At 46.2% G+C, this 23,739-nt stretch overlaps 1 non-coding gene across 1 annotated transcript; it reads right to left on the reverse strand.

Annotated features, from left to right (window-relative positions):
* Positions 1–270: 270 nt before the first annotated feature.
* Positions 271–343, reverse strand: trnav-uac (transfer RNA valine (anticodon UAC)). The gene has a single exon. It is a non-coding gene; the product is annotated as a tRNA-Val (tRNA).
* Positions 344–23,739: the final 23,396 nt, after the last annotated feature.

A 23,739-nucleotide genomic window follows, 5' to 3' on the forward strand; every position in this document is an offset into this window, starting at 1 on the left:
GTGGTTTCTCGCCCTTTGATGGGCTGCAGTGTGGCGGATATCACGTTGGCCTCACACGCAAAAGGTCCCCGGTGGATCCGTTTTCTCTCACTGAAAGTTATCTATTTATTGGTTAAATAAAGAGCAATTCAGGAATAAGGGAGCCCTTTTGCCAGGAGAATAAATAGCAAATAAAAACAGCAAATTCTGCAAATCTCAGCAAATCAGGCAGCATTTGCCAGGAGACTCAACTCGCCTCCGATTGTTCCCATTTGGCAAGTTGAAACAAAATGTTTCTGCCTGGGATCGAACCAGGGACTTTTTGCATGTAAAGCAAACATGATAACCACTACACTACAGAAATCACTGGTACAACAGCCCCAACAGCTGACCAGTGAGCTCCCTCTGCGCTGATCGGGAATGAGGAGGCTCACCTGAAACAACTTCTGGCCGACACTGAAAGTTCTCAATCCTTCTCCTCCGCTGCCCTTTACAGAAATGTCACGGATCACCCAGCCACCGTGTTCACTTCCACATCCTCACAGTGGGGCCACAGAGGCTCCTACCGTCTCCCCGCGATCAGCGAACTCGCCCAATTTACAAAATTAAACCCGGAACACGTGCCCGGCAAAAGGCAGGAGAAGCCAGATAGTCTGTAAGCTCGGTCCATCACAGAAAGTATGGTATTCATGGTGCTTACAGCAATTATTAATCGTCTCACAGACCTCAATTATTTTTATGCGATGAATTGATCGAGTATCGTTACCAGGTCATTGCGGCGGATCTTAACCCCTCGACCACCAGGGAACAGTTATGATAGATGTTGATATATTTATATATATTTAAATAAGGACCTGAATATCAACGGCTAGCTACCTTGACCTCATGGCGAACAGCAGTGCATCTAACTTTGAGTGAAGTAAATTGTTCCACAATGAAACCCATTTCATCTTTTGTTCCCTTTTAAACACTAGAAACTGAGACAGGGGGAATAAATAGAGAAATAAAAGCACAGCGATAAAGACAAGAGGAAGAGAGAAGGGGAAAGATACTGCCCCCACCCAGAACTAATGCAGAAACCCCTCTGCTGCGCTCGGGGTGGCCACCCACAGCCTGGATACACTAACGGGAGAACACCAGCGGCAGGTCGGGGCCATAAAAGGAACGGCGAGCGGCCCTGGGAGCAGCTTCGAGTTCCCGGGAGACTGCTCCAGGGAGCAGTGCGAGCTGGTGCAGGAGGGCGGCGGCAGCGAAGTGTGATGTCATCAAGGTCCAGGTCAGTGATTGGAGAGTGGGCAGATACAGCAGGAGCGGTGAGATCGGGGCGAAGGAGCGGCGAGAGACTGTGGACGGATGTGATCGGGGCCCAGGGGAGGCATGAGTTCAGGGCCAGGGGCCCAGGGTTAGCACGGGCCAGCCCACACTGCGATATGTGTACACATTGGGTCTGTGCAGCAGAGCTGGTCTCCAGTCGTCTTGTTTAACCCTTGCCACTGGACCAAGACCTCGGTCTGTCAAGCCTGTGTGATGGCTGGGGTGCAATGGCCATCACATGTTAAAAAAATCCACGCACAGGCATCTTCCACCCTTCAACATACATTTCAGGACCTGGAATATTGAAACACCTGTGAACTCATCCTTTTTTGGCGAGGAAGCAAGTCATCCTCTCTTCGAGGGACTGCCTATGATGATGATGAACTGGATTTGCTGCAGTCCGCGGGCAGCAGGTCATGAAAGCGGGCGTGAGAGGGTGAGTGACAGGTGGGCACTGCTTCTGATGCTGTCTGACCCACGGTGGGAGTGGCCGGGGATTTTAAAGCCCTTTCATTGCACCAATGCAGGGTAAATGAAACTGTGTTTCAGGAACCTTCATGTTTCCAAACATGGACAATTTGCACTGTAGACCTTGTGGTGCAACGGTAGTGTGTCTGATTCCCGATCAGAAGGCTGTGTATCCAAATCATGTCGGGATCATTGTTCTTCAAAAGTTGCAAACTTCTTTGCTGTTTGGCAATAACCTGACATTTGCTCCAATGTTTGTCTCACTGTTTCCCTGGTGTCAGGCACAGATGTGCCAGATGCCCTCATTTACTTCATGTAACAAGACACAAAAGTTCAAAATTTAAATGAACTTACACTCTGGATGGCCGAGCCGTCGAAGGTGCTGCGTTCAATTTGCAGTCTGCTCTTAAAGCGCGGTTTCAAATCCCTTTTCTTATTTTTAGTCATTAAGCAAAACTCCTTTGCTTGGCACCACGACCAGCTCCTTAAAACTGGGATTCAGCAGTTCACCTGCTCGCTTAACATTTCCGTCTGACCGGGTGCTGAAAGTGGAGATGTTTCCGCAGTGTAGCGGTTAACACGTTCACCTCACACGCGAAAGCTCACCGGGTGGGAATATTTTCTGGAACTTTCTCCTCATGCATGCTCAGGGCGATATTGTTCTCCTGTGAAAGGTCATATGATCATAAACATGTAAGGATTAGGAGCCGGAGTAGGCCATTCGGCCCCTCGAGCCTGGTCCACCATTCAAGAAGATCCTGGCAGTTCTTCGACATCAAGTTTAAACATCTGGGGCGGAGCCAACAGGCGCCTGGCTGCAATCAGTGACAAAAACGTCAGCTTTAGCAGAAGCACAGCGAGCTCAGTTGAAACAGCGGGAGATTTTTAATCTCAGGTTCTCGGGTTCGAACACCAAGTTTGTTGATTACTTTTTAACTACTTTTTATGTTGCTTTCACGGGAATACATCGTTAATTACCCGATGATCTTCTTTTGCACAAATAGAGAAATTCTAACTGAAGGAGATTCCATAATTGGATAATTTATCTGTGCTCTGCAAGTTAACTCTTAAACCATAAACCATTTTACACACTGCTTTCGGGGTCTGGTTCAAAATGTTCATTGCTGGTAACATCAACAGGAGACTGGGGAAACAGTGAGACTGACTTTAGAGCAAGGGTCTGGTTATTGTGAAACACCAAAGAAAATATACATTCTGGAAGAATAACATCGAAAGGAAATGAGACCCAACACCCAGAAAGAAGTGTTAAGACAGAAGATGAAATGCTGCATCCCTTTCTGCAAAAAATTCCTTTCACAAACATTTCTCTGACCGAAGCTGCACAAAACAAAAATGTTCGTTTCAAAGTCATTAAACTCCCGAATTTCCGCTTCACCGGAATCTCCTGAATCAGATGCCTCTAGTTTTGCCGACTCAATCCATGTCCCTTTGCAATGTTCTGCTTCCACCCACACTATGAAATGTGCCGCTAACTTATAGAATCATGGAATGGTTACAGCACGGAAGGCCATTCGGCCCGTCGAGCCAGTGCCGACTCTCAGCGAGTCCCACTCCCCCGCTCTTTCCCCTGAGGCCTGCAGTTGTTTTTCCTTCAGACACTTATCCAACTCCCGTTTGAAAGATAAGATTGAGTCTGCCTCCACCACCCTTTCAAGCCGTGCATTCCAGATCCTAACCACTCGCTGCTAAATGGTCATCTCCTGTTCCTATGTGTAAAGTCTGGGAAACACGAGATCAATTCCTGCCACACTCACAGACTTCCTAAATACAGCACCGTCTTTCTATTCTCATAAAACCAGGTCCTGAAGTGTAGACCAGCTGTGTAGGTTAAAGCTCTGGTTATGTTCCTAACATCACTTCAATTGCAGTGTTTCCGTAGTGCAGTGGTTGTCACATTTTCTTCACCCGCGAATGATCTTTGGTTCGAAACTGGGCGGAAACATTTTGAAAACCCGTTTAATTAAATATTAGAAAAAATGGATTTATTCATATTAATGTTTCAATATTAACAAAACACAATGTCCCACAGCCTTGTTAAATTTTCTGATATCTATGTTCAGTTCTGTATCCACTCAAACTCGACACTTGAACTGAATGCTCATATAAGTATTGGAGTGGGAACTCACTGGATAACAGCACAGCTGGCAATGTTTGCAGAATATATTCGTGACACCAAAGCACACAATGACAACCTGGAACTGTGCGGCACAGTATCCTCGGGGAAAACAGTTGAAGTCCCTGAGAGGGCTTAAACCACCAACTTTTTGGTTAACAACCGAACACGCTAACCCATTGCGCCACAGAGACTGACACAAGTGTATACTGCAAGATGTCCCAAACCAGGGCGTCCGTCAGTTAAAGCTTCAGATTGCTCCGACCGGGATGGAACTTGTCCACTCTCAGTTGTACTTTTCCCAAATAAAGGGTGGGACATTCATTGTGGATGCGTGGAAGCAGTCTGGTCCCGCACACTGCAGACACTTCCATGTCACCACCAACCTGCTCTCCCACAACCGGTGTGATCTACCTTCCAGCCTTCCGGTGCCCTGTCTGTGACGAAATATTCTGATTGGCCCGAAGTACGTATTAGGTTTTAATTCCTTTTCAGCTCCTGACTGCGGATAGTCCCGTGATTAAACGGGAACGAAATGCTTGCAGGGACAGTTGGATTCACCATTTCTTTGCTTGGTGAAATTTCAAAGATTGAAAGTGACGCACATCAACCCCAAACCTCGTCACCTACTCGCTAACCGCTACACGCTGCTCCCGTGAGATGGAAGCCCAGTTGCTGTTTCAAGCTTGAAAGCAGGTACAAGCAGAACTCATTCAAAGAAAGTCCAAGTCCCTGAGGCACCTGATTATCTGCACCAAACTCCTTTGTAAAGAGTTGAGGTTCGTGTGGGGTGATTTGTGCACATCTTTCCCCACACGACAACACTTCAAACATAACTCAACGGCTGTAAAGCGCTTTGGGGCGTCATGAGTTCCTGAAAGGCACTGCAGAAATGCAAGTCTTCCTTTGCAAAATTTCTATGCAATTTCAAAACTCGCCGGCAAAATAATGGACTCATCCAGGATTGGAAGCCAGGACTTCTCACAAATTTCATTTAACTTCGACTCATCTAAAGTCACACCTTTAGATCAATGAACCAACTGCTTGACAATCAGAATGGTAATGTATAGCCATTATAAAAGCAAGTTTTTGTGTGTGGCTACTCTTGATGAGAGAAGCACGTGAGACCGAATCAGTGACTTTGCTTTTTCGACCTGTCTTCTGAAGCGCCGCACGGTCCCACTCCGACAGTCAATGAGCTGTTGGGACGTTAGTGTATCCAGGCTGTGGGTGGCCACCCCGAGCGCAGCAGAGGGGTTTCTGCATTAGTTCTGGGAGGGGACAGTATTCCCCTTCTCTCTTCCTCTTGTCTGTATCCCTGTGCTTTTATTTCTCTATTTATTCCCCCTGTCTCAGTTTCTAGTGTTTAAAAGGGAATAAAAGATGAAATGGGTGTCACTGTGGAACAATTTCTCTCGCTCAAAGTTCGATTCACGACCGTTGTGCCATGAGGTCTAGACAGCTTGCCGTTGACATACAGGTTCATGTATAAATATATATTTTTATATTGATACAAATTATCGAAGTTGTTCCCTGGTTGAGTGGTTAAGATCCCGAGCATTAACCCTTTCCATTCTCAATCAGTTCATCGCAGAAACATAATTGAGGTGTGTGAGAGGATTAATGATTGCTATAATCGCCGTGAATAACCCCACTACTATCTGTTACAGAATGAGCTTACACACTCTCCCGCTTCTCCTGCTCTTTGCCGGACACATGTCCCGGGTTTAATTTTACAAACTGGGTGAGTTTGCTGATCGCGGGGAGACGGTCGGAGCCTCTGTGGCCCCACTATGAGGATGTGGAAGTGAACACGTGACATTTCTGTAAAGGGCAGCGGAGGAGAAGGATTGAGAACTTTCAGTGTGGGACAGAAGTTGTTTCAGGTGAGCCAACACATTCCTGATCCTCCTCTCTTCTTAGGTAATCCCGGAGTCGAGGATGACTTGCTTCCACATTAAAAATCAGTGGTGATCAGCACAGAGGGAGCTCACTGGTCAGCTCCCGTCTGTTGAGGTCGCTGTGCCAGAGGTTTCCCTAGTGTCGCGGTTATCACATTTGCTTTACACATGAAAGGTCACCGGTTCGATCCAGTGCGTTAAAATTGTGTTGAAATTTCCTATAGAGGAACAATCGGAGGCGAAATTCGTCTCCTGGCAAATGCGAACTGACCTGCTGAGATTTCCAGCATTTGCTATTTTTATTTGCTATTTATTCTCCTAGCAAAAGGGCTCCCTTATTCCTTAATTGCTCTTTATTTCACCAATAAAAATATAACTTTTAGCAAGAGAAAATGGATCCACCGGGGAACTTTGGCGTGTAGGAATAACCGGTGCTGTTAAATTTGACAAAAGTTGCACCAGATTCCTGGTGTCGCCAGCGATGAGGATTTTGAACCAGACTCCTAAAACACAACGTGTAAAATGGGATATGGTTTAACAGTTAACATGCAAAGCACAGAACAAATGATTGAAGTATCGACTGTCCCTCAGTCAGCATTTCTTTCAGTGTACAAAAGAAGATGACGGGTTAATTAATGATGCTTTCCCGTGAAAACAACACAAAAGTTAAACAAAAAACATACGGTGACTGGCAGGTGAGCGCTTCTTCTGATACCTGGTGGGAATGGGCAGGGATTTTAAAGCCCCTTGTATTGCAGAATCTTCATATAGACGAACATCTCAAGCTCCCTGTGTAGGCCTTGTGGTGCAACGGTATTGCGTCTGACTCGAGATCAGAAGGTTGTGTGTTCAAATCACGTCGAGGTCACTGCTCTTTTGGGTAATCCCGGAATTAATATTTGCTTTGCTGTTTGGCAATAACCAGACCCTTGCTCCAAGTTCTATCTCACTGTTTCCCCGCTGTCAGTCAGAGAAACACCTGTTGCCCTCATTTATTTCTTGTGACAAGACACAAAAGTTCAAAATCAACCTGCAGGTGGCCATATACAGCACTGGATAGTCAGGACAGCCGAGCGGTCTAAGCTGTTGTGTTCAGTCTGCTCTGAAAGTGTGGGTTTGAATCCCACTTCTAGCACATTTTATTTTTAGTCATTCAGCAAAACTCATTTGCTTGGCACAACGATCAGCTCCTAAAAAGTGGGATTCTGCAGTTCACCTGCTCGCTCAGCATCTCCGTCTGACCTGGTGCTGAAGGTGAAGATGTTTCCGCAGTGTGGCCGTTCACACGTTCACCTTACTGGCATTTATCTCACACTACTCTGCAGTTCTAAGTCGTTTTGAACATCTCTTTCAGCCAGGTGTGGGTACCTTCAAAGGGGCTAAAGTTAAAATCTACATCACACAGGATGCCAGACCGGTCCATCACAAGGCTAGAGCTGTGCCTTATGTGTTGAGGGAAAAGGTTGAACACGAACTGGACCGGCTTCTGGAATTTAGCGACTGGTCAAGTCCCATCATCCCCGTCATGAAGCCTGATGGATCCGTATAAATCTGTGGGGATTACAAGTCTACCATAAGCAGAGTCTCCCTGCAGGACCAATACCCGCTGCCCAGAGCAGAGGACCTATTTGCCACGTTGGCTGGAGGAAAACTTTTCTCGAAACTAGATCTTACGTCTGCGTATATGACGCAAGAACTGACCGAAGAGTCTCAGCTACTCACCAGCATCAACACACATCGAGGCCTTTTTATGTACAATCGATGCCCATTCGGCATCAGGTCGGCAGCTGCTATATTCCAGCGCAACATGGAGAGTCTGCTCAAGTCCATCCTGGGGACGGTTGTGTTTCAAGATGACATACTCATCACGGGCAGGGACACCGATTCCCATCTCCGCAATTTGCAGGAAGTACTAAGTCGATTGGATCGAGTAGGCCTAAGAGTTAAGAAATCCAAGTGTCTGTTTCTCGCGCCTGAGGTTGAATTTTTGGGCAGAAGGATTGCCGCTGATGGAATCCGCCCAACAGAATCAAAAACCGAAGCAATTCGTCTGGCACCCAGGCCCTGGAATATCTCAGAACTGACTGCCTTTCTCGGGCTATTCAATTACTTTGGGAACTTTATGCAGAACTTGAGCACGCTGCTGGAGCCTCTCCACATGCTACCCAGAAAGGGGTGCGATTGGTTTTGGGGGGACGCCCAAGAACGCGCCTTCAATAAAGAACTCAACCTTCTATATTCCAACAGTGTTGTAGCCTTTTTTGACCCAGGTAAAAAGTTAGTTCTTACATGTGATGCGTCAGCGTACAGGGTCGGGTGCGTTTTACAGCATGTCAATGATGTGGGTAAATTACAACCCATTGCTTATGCCTCCAGGTCACTTTCGTGGGCGGCGTGCGGGTACGATATGGTTGAGAAGGAGGAGCTCGCGTGCGTGTACGATGTCAAAAAGATGCACCAATACCTTTTCGTGGCCAAGTTCGGGTTAGAAACCAACCACAAACCCCTCACGTCCCTGCTATCTGAGTGCAAGGCAATAAACGCCAAAGCCTCGGCACGCATTCAGCGGTGGGCACTCATGCTGGTGTCTTACGACTACACAATAAGGCACAGACCAGGCACAGACAACTGTGCCGATGCGCTTAGCAGGCTACCCCTGGCGACCACAGAAGGTTCGGACGAACAGGACTGTGAGATGGTCATGGCAATCAGTGCCTTTGAATCCACAGGTTCGCCCATGATGTCGCACCAAATCAGAGCCTGGACGAAAGATGCGTTTTAACTGGTGACTGGGCAGAGACCCGCAATGCCTGCCCCGAGGAGATCAAACCTTTCCATAGGCGCAGGCATGAACTATCACTACAGGCAGACTGCCTGATGTGGGGCAGCCGAGTAGTTATGCCCTTGCGAGGCTGAGAGGCGTTTGTCCGGGAGCTCCACCGCGAGCACCCGGGGATCGTCCTAATGAAGGCCATAGCCAGATCCCACGTCTGGTGGCCTAGCATTGACGCGGACTTGGAGCTCTGCATCCGTCGGTGCACCATTTGTGCCCAACTCAGTAATGACCCCAGGGAGGCCCCCCTAAGCCCCTGGCCCTGGCTCACAAAAACCGTGGTCGCGGGTGCATGTAGACTATGCGGGCCCATTCATGGGCAAAATGTTCCTCGTAGCCGTTGAAGCATTTTCAAAATGGATCGAGTTCACCATTTTAAACTCGAGCACTACCTCCACCACTGTGGAGAGCCTGAGAACCATGTTTGAAATGCACGGAATTCCTGACATATTGGTCAGTGATAATAGTCCGTGCTTCACTAGCGCAGAATTTCAAGAATTTATAGTTGACCACGGCATAAATCACGTTAAGACGGCACCGTTAAAGCCGGCCTCCAATGGCCAGGCGGAGCAAGCAGTGCAGATCATTAAACAAGGCATGCTCAGAATCCAAGCAACTGCTGCTGGCATACAGATCTCGTCCACATTCGTTGACTGGGGTTCCCCCCGCGCAACTATTGATGAAATGAACCTTAAAGACCAGGCTCTCGTTAATCCTCCCAGACATGCATGAACTTGTTGAGGCGAAGCGCTGGAAGCTAACTGAGTACCATGACCTAAATTTGAGGGGGAGGTGGAATGAGATAGGGGACAAAGTGCTTGTGCTAAACTATGGCAGGGGTCCCAAATGACGTACAGGGACAGTAACAGGCAAGGAAGGAAACAGGCTACTGGTTGTACAAATGGACAATCGCCAAACCTGTCGGAGGCATGTAGACCAAGTAAAAAGTAGATTCACCAACAATACTGCAGGACGAGAGGCAGAATACAGTATGGAACTCACACCACACCTGGTGGGCAGACAGAGGGAAGAACCTGAGGAAAGGGCAGTCTCAACAGACAGCCCAGGCAAGATACCAGCAATCACACTGAAAGAAAAACAGGCACCAAGGCAAACAACTGAACCACAACTAAGACGCTCCATGCGAGAGCGTAGACCACCTGAGAGTCTGAATCTATAAAGACAATAAGACCTTGGGGGAGTTTGATGTCTAGTATCTCACACTACTGTATATAACTGTATCTTACCACGCTATACATGACTGTAACTAGATATGACCTGTAACCACAAGCATACGTTACCACCCGGGGTGCACTTGCAGGAGACACTGCATACCTGTTCCACACAGGTATATAAAGGCAGGTCTCAGGCAAGTGTGGCACTTGAGAGCTGTGAAATAAAGGTGCAGGTCCAGAGTGACCTTGACTTCAGCATGTGCCTCGTCTGAGTCTGTACTGCAGGGTCAGGACTTTACACTTACAAGCGAAAGCTCACCGGGTGGTAATATTTTCTGGAGCTTTCTCCTCATGCATGCTCAGGGGCGAGTTTGTTCTCCTGTGAAAGGTTATAAGATCATAAACATGTAAGTATTCGGAGCCGGAGTAGGCCTTTCGGCCCCTCGAGCCTGGTCCACCATTCAAGAGGATCCTGTCAGTTTCTCGACAGCAAGTTTAAACATCTGGGGCGGAGCCAACAGGCGCCTGGCTGCAATCAGCGACAAAAAGGTGCATTTGGCAGAAGCCCGGCGAGGTCAATCGGTCGAGCATCAGAATCTTAATCTTGGATTCAGGGGTGTGAGCCCCACGTTAATTGTTAAAACATGTCCCATTTTACACACTGTGCTTTAGGGATCTGATTCAAAATGTTTATTGCTGGTAACATCAAAAGGAGACTGGGGAAACAGTGCGACTGACTTTAGAGCAAGGGTCTGGTTATTGTGAAACAGCAAATGAAATATCAATTCTGGAAGAATGACATCGAAAAGAAATGTGACCCCGACACACAGAAAGAAGTGTTAAGGCAGAAGATTAAATGCTGCATTCCTCTGTGCAAAAAATTCCTTTCACAAACATTTCTCTGACCAAAACTGCACAAAACAAAAATGTTCCTTTCAAATTCATTAAACGCCCGAATTTCCACCCCCCCCCCCGAATCTCCTGAATCAGATGCCTCGAGTTTTGCCGACTCAATCCATGTCCCTTTGCAATGTTCTGCTTCCACACACACTATGAAATGTGCCACTAACTTATAGAATCATGGAATGGTTACAGCACGGAAGGCCATTCGGCCCGTCGAGCCCAGCCGACTCTCAGCGAGTCCCACTCCCCCGCTCTTTCCCCTGAGCCCTGCAATTGTTTTTCCTTCAGACACTTATCCAACTCCTGTTTGAAAGATAAGATTGAGTCTGCCTCCAGTACATTCCAGATCCTAACCACTCGCTTCTAAATAGCCAGCTCCTGTTCCTATGTGTAAAGTCTGGGAAACACTGGATCAATTCCTGCCACACTCACAGCCTTCCTAAACATAGCACCGTCTTTCTATTCTCGTAAAACCAGCTCCTGAAGTATAGTCCAGCTGTGTAGGTTCAAGCTCTGGTTATGTTCCTAACATTACTTCAAATGCAGTGTTTCCGTAATGTAGTGGTTGTCACATTTGCCTCACACGCGAAAAGTTCCTGGTTCAAAATTGGGTGGAAACATTTTGAAAACACATTTAATTAAATATTGGAAAAAATGGATTGATTCATATTCGTGGTTCAATATTAACAAAACACAATGTCCCACAACCTTGTAAAATTTTCTGATATCACTGTACAGTTCTGTATACACTCAAACTCCACACTTGAACTGAATGCTCATAAAAGTATTGGAGTGGGAACTCACTGGATAACAGCACAGCTGGTAATGTTTGCGGAATATGTTTGTGCAGTCAAAACGCGTAATGACAAACTGGAACCGTGCAGCACCGAATCCTCAGGGAAAACACAGTTAAAAACTTCGCTTCTGGGTGGGCTTGACTCACCAACTTTTAGGTTAATAGCCCAAAGCGCTAAACCATTGAGTCACAGAGACTGACGCAAGTGCGCACTGCACGACATCCAAAACCAGGGTGTCAGTCAGTTAAACCTTCAGATTGCTCCTACCGGGATGGAACTTGTCCACTCTCAGTTGTACTTTTCCCAAATAAAGGGTGGACATTCAGTGTGGATGTATGGAAGCAGTCTAGTCCCGCACACTGCAGACACTTCCATGTCACTGCCAACCAGCTCTCCCACAACCGGTGTGATCTACCTTCCAGCCTTCCGGTGCCTTGTCTGTGACGAAGTATTCTGATTGTCCCGAAGACGGTATTTGGTTTTAATTCCTTTTCTGCTCCCGACTGCAGATATTCCTGTGAATAAACGCGAACAAAGTGCTTACAGGGTCAGTTCGTTTCTTTGCTTGGTGAAATTTCAAAGATTGAAAGCGACGCACATCAACTCCAGAAAATGCTGGAAACACTCAGCAGGTCGGGCAGTATCTGTGGAGGTGGGGAAGTGGGAATAATCGATTGGTTTGTTTGCGGCTTTGATCTGCTGCTGGGAAGTGAGGCAGCGCTGCAGGATGCTTTTTTTCGAGGTGTAAGCAGAGGTTTCCGTCGTGTAACGGTTATCACGTTCGCCACACATGTGAAATATCCCCGGTTTGAGCACGGACAGAAACATTGTTTTGGAGAATATTTTTCTGTGGAATACATTTTTTTAAAGTAGCCCCAGCTTCCTTGTATCATGAGCGATGGGCATTTTAACTCACTCTCCTAAAATACAGTGTGTGTAAAATCAGATAGGGGATAAAACTTCATCAATGATTAAAGTTCCTTAACTCATTAAAGTTCAGTTCTTGAATTTTCCATCAATTAATTTCATAAACATAATTGAAGTGTGTGAGAGAATTAATAATGGGCTTTAATCGTTAAGGACCCCATTACTTCATGTTATGGACCCAGGTTACACACTCTCTTGCTTCTGAAAGAGTTGAGGTCCATGTGGGGGTGATTTGGGCACATCTTTCCCCACATTACAAGTGTGTCAGGAAATCAACCACCCAAAGCCCTTTCATTAACCACAGGGGTTCCCGCAATTGTCTGGTCTCAAAGCGGTTTTAGTCCTTGTCAATATCTCTTGTCCATTTCCCGATGTTTCCTGATTCTGTCGGTCTCCCTGGCTCTCTTCAATCTGTGTTTGGCCACCTACAGATTGGATTTCAATGAATACCTGTGTTTGTGTTTTCAATAACAACAGAAAAGGTTTCTTACATATTTCTTATGTTCTCTCCAAATCCTCGATATCCTTCCTAAATTGTGGTGCCCAGAACTGTAAACAGGATCCAACTGAGGCCTAAGCAGGGATTTATAAAGCTTTGGTGTAAGTCCCTCACCGGTATAATCTATTTCATGTTATAAAGCCAAGGGTCCTGTTTTCTTTTTTAGTAACCTTATCAACTTGTCTACCCACCTTCAAATATTGCTGTGTGTAAATCTCTCGGTCACTCTGTTTCTGCATCCCCTTTAAAACAACAACATTTAGTTGAAGTTTCCAAAGATCACCACCGTGTGTTTCCCAGACCTTACACAGAGGGACATAGGAACAGGAGGAGGCCATTTAGCCCCTCGAGCCTGTTCCACTATTCAGTGAGATCATGGCTGATCTGATCTTGGCCTCAGCTCCACTTCCCTATCATCTCCGCCTCACCCTTGACTCCCATATCGTTCAAAAATCTGTCTACCTCCACCTTAAATATATTCAATGACCGAGCCTCCACAGCTCTCAGGGGTAGAAATACAAAGATTCACGCCCCTCTGAGGGAAGAAATTCCTCCTCATCCCCATTTTAAATGGGCAACCCCTTATTCTGAAACTCTGTCCCCTCGTTCTAGATTCCCCCACGAGGGGAAACATCCTCTCTGCATCTACCCTGTTTAGCCCCCTCAGAATCTTACACCTTTCAAAGATATCATCTCTCACTCTGCTAATCTCCAATAGGTAGATCCCAACCTGTTCAACCATTCTTCACAAGACAACCTTGTGAACCTTCTGTGAAATGCCCCCAATGTAAGTTTATCCCTCCTGAAATGAGGAGAGCAAAACTGTACGCAGTACTCCAGGTGTGGTTTCACCTGTGCTCTGTACAGTTGTAGCAGGACTTCCGTACTTTTATATTCCATCCCCCTTGAAATAAAGGCCAACTTTCCATTTGCCTTCCAAATTACTTGCTGTATCTGCATGCTAACTTTTTGTGATCAGGAAGGCCAATGGTATCTTGGCCTTTATTGCAAAGGGGATGGAGTATAAAAGCAGGGAAGTCCTGCGACAGCTGTATAACGTATTGGTGAGGCCACACCTGGGAATACTGCATGCAGTTTTGTTTTCCGTATTTACGAAAGGCTATACTTGCTTTGGAGGCAGTTCAGAGAAGGTTCACTAGTTTGATTCTGGAGATGAGGGGGTTGACTTATAAGGAAAGGTTGAGTAGGTTGGGCCTCGACTCATTGGAATTCAGAAGAATGAGAGGTGATCTTATCGAAACGTGTAAGATTATGAGGGGGCTTGAGAAGGTGGATGCAGAGAGGATGTTTCCACTGATGGCGAGACTAGAACTAGAGGGCATGATCTTTGAATAAGGAGCCACCCATTTAAAACTGAGATGAGGAGAAATTTCTTCTCTTAGAGGGTTGTAAAACTGGAATTCCCTGCCTCAGTGAGCTGGGGAAGCTGGGACATTGAATAAATTTAAGAGACAAATTGACAGCTTTTTAAATGATAAGGGGATAAGGGGTTATGGGGAGCGGGCAGGGAAGTGGAGCTGAGTCCATGATCGGATAAGCCATGATCTTATTGAATGGCGGAGCAGGCTCGAGGGGCCGTATGCCTACTCCTGCTCCTGTTTCTTATGTTCTTCTGTAAAAGGACTCCCAGATCCCTCTGCTCCACTGCATTTTGTAATCTCTCCCCATTTCAGTAATTATTAGCTTTTTTTGTTTTACCGACCAAAGTGGATAACCTCATATTTCCCACATTATACTGCAGCTGCCAATTTTTTGCTCACTCACTGACCCTATCTATATCGCTTTGCAGATTGTTTGCGTCCTCCTCACAACTTGCTTTCCCACCATATCTTTGTATCAGCAGCAAATTTGTCTACATTACAAACATGCAGAGCCCAGAACAAATTATTTTGCACCCTGGCGATGTTTTCCCATTGCCTTTGAAGGCGTATATCGCAGATTACCCAGAATGAAACCGTACATTTAAGATTTATACTATGAGGGAAAATTGCACCTTATTTTATTAGTTCGAGGTGTTTCATTAATTGATTTGACATGCTGTATTTGTTTGAGGTGCTGTGGAAAAATGGATCCTTACTCATTGCTGACTCTAAGTTAGAACAAATGAGTGTTCGACAGTAAAATGAGCACTGCACTTTAATTGAGAATTACATATGCAGAGTTATAGTAGGCAGCCGCATACCGCAGTGAAGTAGAGCAGACCCGAGAGACTCAGCTAACATTTGGAAAGTAATCACTGAATTAACACAGAAGAGTGCAAAACATTCATCAGAACAATATACAATCAATACAATGCGTCTGATTGTGTTTGAAAGAACATGGCCATTGGAGAGAGAGCATCGTTTCCAATTACATTACATAATAAGTCTGATCAACATTTTCCAGTTTTGGGACGTTTAGCTTCAATTTCGGAATTTTGCATTTAAACATATTCTATGTCATGAGGGACTCATATCAGCGGCCGTAATGTGTTTGTTCAAACAACTGAAACTAATTTCAACTCTGTTGCATCTTGACTGTCCCAGTGGGGAGCCCACAGGATATAATTGAAAGGCTCCATGAATATTTCAGCGTTTAATTCAGAGAGATTGCCTAAAGCATGAAGAGGCAGCATCGCTTAACACAGAAAATGCCTGATACGTCCTTACTACACAGTATAAATACACACGAAGCCCATGCTTGAGAGAAGGTCAGTCTGTGACCTGTCCTTTATTCCTTCACACTCAAGTGATGAAGGTGGGTGGAGCTTCCCCTTTTATATCTGAAGGTCCAGATTAGGAGTACCTCCCACCTCGTGGTCAGTGTTCTCACGGTGTACAACTTAGGTCAGTTTATCCATGGGTTACAATGCTGGTTGAATACATAACATCACCTCCGACCCCAAAGTCTTATTGGGATCACAGGTTGAGTCTCTCTGGTGGTTTACGCTCCCTTGTAGAGCGCCTGAGTTGGGGCTCCAGTTGTTGGGCGCTGGCCTGAGTGTCTGCTGTTTGCAGTGCTCAGGCCTGTCCGGACTTCCCACAGTGACTGGGCTCTCCTCCCTTTGGTTCCGGTGTTCGGTCACCTGTGGTGGAGTGAACTCTATATCGTTCTCTTCCTCTGCTTCTTCTTTGGGGTTGCTGAACCTCCTTTTTGTTTGATCCACATGTTTGCGGCAGATTTGTCCATTGGTAAGTTTAACTACCAGAAACCTATTTCCCTCTTTGGCAACCACAGTGCCTGCGAGCCATTTGGGCCCTGCAGCGTAGTTGAGGAAAAAACAGGATCATTTGCATCAATACATCATGCCCTCGCATTCCTGTCATAGTAGTAATATTGTGACTGGCGCCTGCTCTCGACAATTTCTTTCATGGTGGGGTGTATAAAGGATAATCGGGTTTTGAGCGTCCTTTTCATTAGTAGCTCTGCGGGTGGAACCCCTGTGAGCGAGTGTGGACGGGATCTGTAGGCCAACAGGAGGCGTGATAAGCAGGTTTGTAGTGAACCCCCTTGGAATCTGAGCATCCCCTGTTTGATTATCTGCACTGCTCGTTCTGCCTGGCTGTTTGAGGCTGGCTTGAACGGTGCCGTTCTAACATGGTTAATTCCATTGCCTGCCATGAAGTCCTGGAATTCAGTGCTTGTGAAGCACGGGCCATTGTCACTGACCAAGATGTCCGCGAGACTGTGGGCGGCGAACATTGCCCGTAGACCTTCTACCGTGGCAGAGGATGTGCTTGAATTAAAAATGTCACACTCGATCCATTTGGAGTAGGCGTCTACTACAACCAAAAACATTTTCCCAATGAAAGGACCTGCGTAGTCCACATGGATGCGTGACCAAGGCTTGGCCAGGGGCTAAGGGGGGCTTCCCTGGGCGCATGGCCCAGCTGGGCACATGTGTTGCACCTGCGAACACAAAGTTCCAGATCTGCGTCAATCCCTGGCCACCAAACGTGTGACCTGCCAATTGCCTTCATCGTGACAATGCCCAGGTGCCCTTTGTGGAGTTCTCCGATGAACACCTCTCTGCCCATCTGGGGCATGACTACGCGGTTTCCCCACAGTAGGCAATCGGCTTGAATCGAGAGTTCATCCCTGCACCTGTGAAATGATTTAAATTCCTCAGGGCATGCCCTGTACGTGGCTGCCCAGTCCCCGTTCAGGACACATTTCTTGACTAGAGACAATAGCGGGTCTCTATTTGTCCAGACTTTAATCTGACGGGCTGTCACTGGTGAGCCTTCGCTTCCGAAAGCTTCAACAGCCATGACCATCTCAGCACCATGCTTGGTAGCCCACTCAGTGGTGGCTTGTGGGAGCCTGCTGAGTGCATCGGCGCAATTTTCAGTGCCCGGTCTGTGCCGAATTGCGTAGTCATCGGCAGCTAACGTGAGTGCCCACCTCTGTATGCGGGCCGATGCGTTTGCATTTATGGCCTTGTTGTCGGCCAAAAGGGACGTTAGGGGTTTGTGATCTGTCTCCAGCTCAAATTTTCTGCCAAACAGGTACTGGTGCATTTTCTTTACCACATATACACATGCGAGCGCCTCCTTTTCTACCATCCCGTAGCCTCTTTCTGCCTGGGACAGACTTCTGGAGGCATAAGCTACCGGCTGTAACTGACCCTTGGCATTGACATGCTGCAACACACACCCAACACCATAGGACGACAGATCGCACGTTAACACAAGTTTCTTACATGGGTCATATAGCGTTAACAGATTGCTGGAACATAACAAATTGCGTGCTCTATTAAAAGCCCTGTCCTGGCTGTCCCCCCAGACCTATTCACGACCTTTGCATAGGAGCACGTGCAGCGGCTCCAGCAGCGTGCTCAATTTGGGAAGAAAGTTGCCAAAATAATTCAGGAGCCCCAGGAACGAACGCAGTTCCGTCGTGTTACGGGGTCTGGGTGCTCTCTGGATCGCTTCCATCTTGGATGCAGTTGGACTGATCCCGTCTGCTGCTACCCTCATCCCCAGGAATTCTACCTCTGGAGCTAGGAAGACGCACTTCGCAGTTTTCAGGCGCAGACCTACCCGGTCCAGTCTGCGTCGCACCTCCTCCAGGTTGTGGAGGTGTTCTTCAGTATCGTAACCCGTATATGAGGATGTCGTCATGAAAAACCGCCGTCCCTGGAATCGACTTGAGGAGGTTTTCCATATTTCGTTGGAAGAGCGCGGCGACCGAGCGAATCCCGAACGGACATCTGTTGTACTCAAACAACCCCTAGTGTGTCGTGATGGTGGTCAGTTTCTTCGACTCACTTGCCAGCTCCTGGGTCATGTAAGCTGAGGTCAGGTCCAATTTTGAAAAAAGTTTGCCACCGGTTAGCGTCGCAAAGAGGTCCTCCGCTCTCGGTAGTGGGTACTGGTCTTGGAGTGACACCCGATTGATGGTGGCCTTGTAATCGCCACATATCCTGACTGACGCATCCGCCTTGAGCACCGGCACAATCGGGCTCGCCCAGTCACTGAATTCGACTGGCGAGATGATGCCTTCCCTCAGGAGGCGGTCCAATTCGCCTTCTATCTTTTCCCGCATCACGTACGGCACCGCTCTGGCCTTGTGGTGTACTGGTCTGGCGTCCGGGTTTATGTGAATCACTACCTTGGCCCCCATGAAAGTGCCAATGCCGGGTTGAAATAATGAGTCAAATTTGTCCAGGACCTGTGAGCATGATACTCGCTCCACAGAGGAAATTGCATTGACATCGCCCCATTTCCAGTTCAAGACAGCAAGCCAACTCCTCCCCAGTAGTGCGGGACCGTCCCATGGGACAATCCAGAGTGGCAACCTGTTCTCTGAATCTTTGTGGGTCATGACTACCTGTAAGTCCGTAGCTGTGCGTCAATCGGCGATAAATTTGGCCTCCTGGCCTTGGATGCCCACAACTTTTTGAACTGTTTGATACCCATCAGGGACTGGCTGGCACTCGTGTCTAACTCCATTGATACTGGGATGCCATTGAGGAGCACTTTCATCATTATTGGTGGCGTCCTGGTGTATGAACTGTATACGTGCTCCACATGAACTCGCTGAACTTCAGCTTCCAGCGATTTCCCCCAGTGTCCATTTCTGCAATTTCTGCAGGCATTTTGCTCATCTCTGCAAACTCCGGCTGAATGTATGCCTCCACGCCTCCAGCATGAGTTACGGTTTGAAACAAAAGGTCCCTTGCCAGTCGATCGTCCCTGACCGCCCCTGTTATTGTCCTTGAGTGCACCATTAACAGGTGTTGATGGCCCCATTACTGGCCGCATTGTCCCTTGCAATGGCGTGAATCACTGTTCAGCTTGCCATTGTCTCTGTCGAACTCCCCCTCTGGGTTCGACTACATGTTGGGGCATGCCTGACTGCCCTTGTCTGCCTGGAGAACTGTGTGCTGCTTTAACAATGTTGAATCTCTGTCCCAACCATTCCTGAACACAGTACCTCTCGTCTGTTCTGCTAGTGGCCATGCTCGCGTGGTTTAAATCCCAGTTTCTTGTCGCCATTGATACGTCCTTACTTCACAGTATAAATGCACACAAGGCCTATGCTTGAGAGAAGGTCAGTCTGTGACCTGTCCTTTATTCCATAGCACTCAAGTGATGAAGGTGGGTGGAGCTTCCCCTTTTATACCTGAAGGTCCAGGTTAGGAGTGTCTCCCACCTAGTGCTCAGTGTTCTCACGGTGTACATCTTAGGTCAGTTTTCCATGGGTTACAATGCTGGTTGAATACATGACAATGCCTGCGACATTTTCCATCATTGATAAAATATTCTACGTGATCCTTGCACTCACTGCTCTTCCTGGGCAGTGATTATAGTCATTGACGTTGTGTAACTCTGTGTGTGATGCATATTTGGCCTTGTTCTGTATCTGACAATGTAGTGATGACCATTAAATGATAGGGGCAGTGACATAATTTCAATAAATCGGAAGTTCACATTAGCCAAATTCCCACTGCTCATTTATGCCGTTCCTTTCACAGAAACCGTAACTCTGTATTCTGCAGACACGCAAATGATGAAGTTATTGCTGTTGTTGGAACACTTTGTATACTTGCACCTGCCCTCGGCACTAAAAGCTCTCTAAAGTTTGTTTCTTACTGGGATTCGCTGTCACAATAGAGTTGTGAGAACTGAGAGGCACTGGGCAGACTGCAATATCTGACCGGACTGAATCTGTATTACTGGGACCATCTGTCATTGTACAACTGTATTGAGTGTCGTTCATTTACTGGGGTCGAACATCTGACCATAGTGGCCATGTAATTACTGGAATTCTTTGAGGATACAACGAGCATGGTGGACAGAGGTGTACCGATGGATGTGGTGTATTTAGATTTCCAAAAGGCATTCGATAACGTGCCACACAAAAGGTTACTGCAGAAGATAAAGGTACGCGGAGTCAGAGGAAATGTATTAGCATGGATAGAGAATTGGCTGGCGAACAGAAAGCAGAGAGTCAGGATAAATGGGTCCTTTTCCGGTTGGAAATCAGTGGTTAGTGGTGTGCCACAGGGATCAGTGCTGGGACCACAACTGTTTACAATATACATAGATGACCTAGAATAGGGAACAGAGTGCAGTGCAACAAAATTTGCAGATGACACTAAGATTAGTGGGAAAGCGGGTTGTGTTGAGGACTCAGAGAGGCTGCAAGGAGATTTGGATAGGTTAAGCGAATGGGCTAAGGTTTGGCAGATGGAATACAATGTCGGAAAGTGTGAGGTCATCCAGCTTGGGGAAAAAAAACAGTAAAAGGGAATATTATTTGAATGGGGAGAAATTACAACATGCTGTGGTGCAGAGGGACCTGGGGGTCCTTGTGCATGAATGCCAAAAGGTTAGTTTGCAGGTGCAGCAGGTAATCAGGAAGGGGAATGGAATGTTGGCCTTCATTGCGAGAGGGATGGAGTACAAAGGCAGGGAGGTCTTGCTGCAACTGTATAGGGTATTAGTAAGGCTGCACCTGGAGTACTGCGTGCAGTTTTGGTCACATTACTTAAGGAAGGATATACTCGCTTTGGAAGGGGTACAGAGACGATTCACTAGGCTGATTCCAGAAATGAGGGGGTTACCTTATGATGATTGATTGAGTAGACTGGGTCTTTACTCGTTGGAGTTCAGAAGGATGAGGGGTGATCTTATAGAAACATTTAAAATCATGAAAGGGATAGACAAGATAGAGGCAGAGAGGTTGTTTCCACTGGTAGGGGAGACTAGAACTAGGGGGCACGGCCTCAAAATACGGAGGGGCCAATTTAAAACCGAGTTGAGAAAGAATTTCTTCTCCCAGAGGGTTGTGAATCTGTGGAATTCTCTGCCCAAGGAAGCAGTTGAGGCTAGCTCATTGAATGTTTTCAAGTCACAGATTGATAGATTTTTAACCAATAAGGGAATTAAGGGTTACGGGGAGAGGGCGGGTAAGTAGAGCTGAGTCCACGACCAGATCAGCCATGATCTTATTGAATGGCGGAGCAGGCTCGAGGGGCTAGATGGCCTACTCCTGTTCCTAATTCTTATGTTCTTATGTTCTTATGTTCTTATAACACGGCGATGAGAATTGTACAGTCTACTGCAAGTGTGGTCCAAAGAAAGTTTGATACCAGTTCAACAGAACTTCACTACTTTTCAACACTATCCATCTTGAATTTACCCTTGGTGCTCCATTTTCTTTTTATGGATATATAACCCGCATCACGACCTTTACTGTTTATTTGTATTTCTACTCTGAGATCCCTTTGCTCCTCGACCTCACTTAGATTCTTATTCTCACGTAGTATTTGACCTTATCTTTCTTACCAAAGTACATGACCTCACTCTGTCTGTGTTGGATTGAATTTGCCAATTCAATGTCCAGTCTACAAGATTATTAATGTCTTGTTGTAGTTTGTTGCAGTCCTCCTCAATAATGTCTATCAGCCCCACCCCAATTTGGCCTCATCTGAAAGTGTAGAAATTGTTTTTTTGATTCCAAAGTCTAAATGGACAATTTAAATTGTGAACAGCATTGGTCCCACACTGATCCTCATGGGAGCCCACTTTACACCTTCTGCACTCAGAATAACAGTCCTTTACTTCTGCTTTCTGTCTTGGGGTCAGCTCGCTATACATTCCACGACTTGTCACCTAACACCGCAAGCTCTGACCTTATTCATTATTCTAATATGTGGTACCTCATCAAAGACTTTTTGGAAATTTAAGTATATTATATCGACCACATTACCCTGGTCTACTCTCCCTGTTACTTCTTCAATGAAATCAAAGAAGTTGGTCAAGCAAGACTTTTGCTTTTGAATCCACGCTGATTATACATAATTATATTTTTGGTTTATAGATATTCTTCTATTCTCTACTTTAGAAGGGATTCCATTATTTTCCTACCACCGAAGTTTCACTGACTGGTCTATAGTTCCCCGGACATGTTCTATCTTCCATCTCAAATATAAGTATTACGTTAGCTATCCGCCATTCCTCTGACACTACACATTTTTCAAACTAATCATTTAATATTTGTAATAGTGCTCCTGCTATCTCTTCGCTGAATTATTTTAAAGTGTATGGATTTAATCCATCCAGACCAGGGGTTCAATCCTCCTTTCATTTGTTTTTTCATTTAATATTTCTCCTCTTTACTTATTGCAGTTATATAATTTCCCATACATTATTCCACCGTCATGTCCATCTGCCCTGTGTCCCTGGTAAATACAGAGGCAAAGTAATTATTTCATATTTTATGTAATTTTTCCATCGCTTCATGTGATTTAATATTGTCCATCGATTTGTGGCCCTATTCCCATCCGACATTCTTTTTTAAATGAATGTGCCTGTCGAAAGTTAGATGAGCGATTATGTTATCGGCTACCAAATAGTGGGAAGGATAAAGAGGTGTAAATTTAGGTAAAATGCAGAAAGATTCAACATCTGTAGTGATAATGTGGGACTTCAAAGTAAAGTGGGAAAATAACCATGCAAATGGAAAATGCAGGGGAGGATTTCCTGAAATCTGTATTAGAACTTTCTCCATCAGTATGTTTCCAGCACGAAGAGGAAGAAAGCAGTTCTTGATCTCGGAAATGGATTAAGTGGAGCATGTTTCTGTGGAGGAGCATTGAGGAAACAGTGATCACAATATCATTAGGTTTAGAGTAGTATTGGAAAAGGAGAAGGTATAATCATGTGTGAAAATACCCAACTGTAGGAGGACTAATTTTTTGAGTTGAAAGGGATCCGGCCCAGGTAGATTGAAACCAAAGATTTCTCAATAAAACAGTAAATGCACATTGGGAGACTTTCAAAAAGGAGATAGATTGGGTAACGACTAGACACGTTCTCATGCAGGGTGCAGAAATAGCATGATAGCTAACTACAGCTCGGTGGATGAATGAAGATCAACTAAAACACAAAAACGGAAGCTTGTGATAAACTTCAGGCTCATATTTCAGTAGAGAACCAAGCAGAATACAGAATGTACAGAGAAGGACTATCAAAGGAGGAGGAAGTAGAATCAGCAGAAAAACAGGATATTCGCCCATAGTACTTATCTGAGGAAGGAGACACTTGCCTTGGAGGTGGTGCAACAAAGGTTCAACAGATTGATTCCTGGGATGAGAGGGCTGTCCTATGATGAGAGATTGTGTAGAATATGCCGATTCTCTCTTGGGTTTCGAAGAATCGGAGGTGATCTCGTTGAAACGGACAATATTCTGAATGGGATTGACTGGGTAGATGTTGAGAAGCCCGGCTAGCTCAGTCGGTAGAGCATGAGACTCTTAATCTCAGGATCGTGGGTTTGCGCCCCATTTTAGTCCATTAC

This window comes from Pristiophorus japonicus, unplaced genomic scaffold (assembly GCF_044704955.1).
Source record: "Pristiophorus japonicus isolate sPriJap1 unplaced genomic scaffold, sPriJap1.hap1 HAP1_SCAFFOLD_91, whole genome shotgun sequence".
In the NCBI taxonomy this organism is placed as follows: domain Eukaryota; kingdom Metazoa; phylum Chordata; class Chondrichthyes; family Pristiophoridae; genus Pristiophorus; species Pristiophorus japonicus.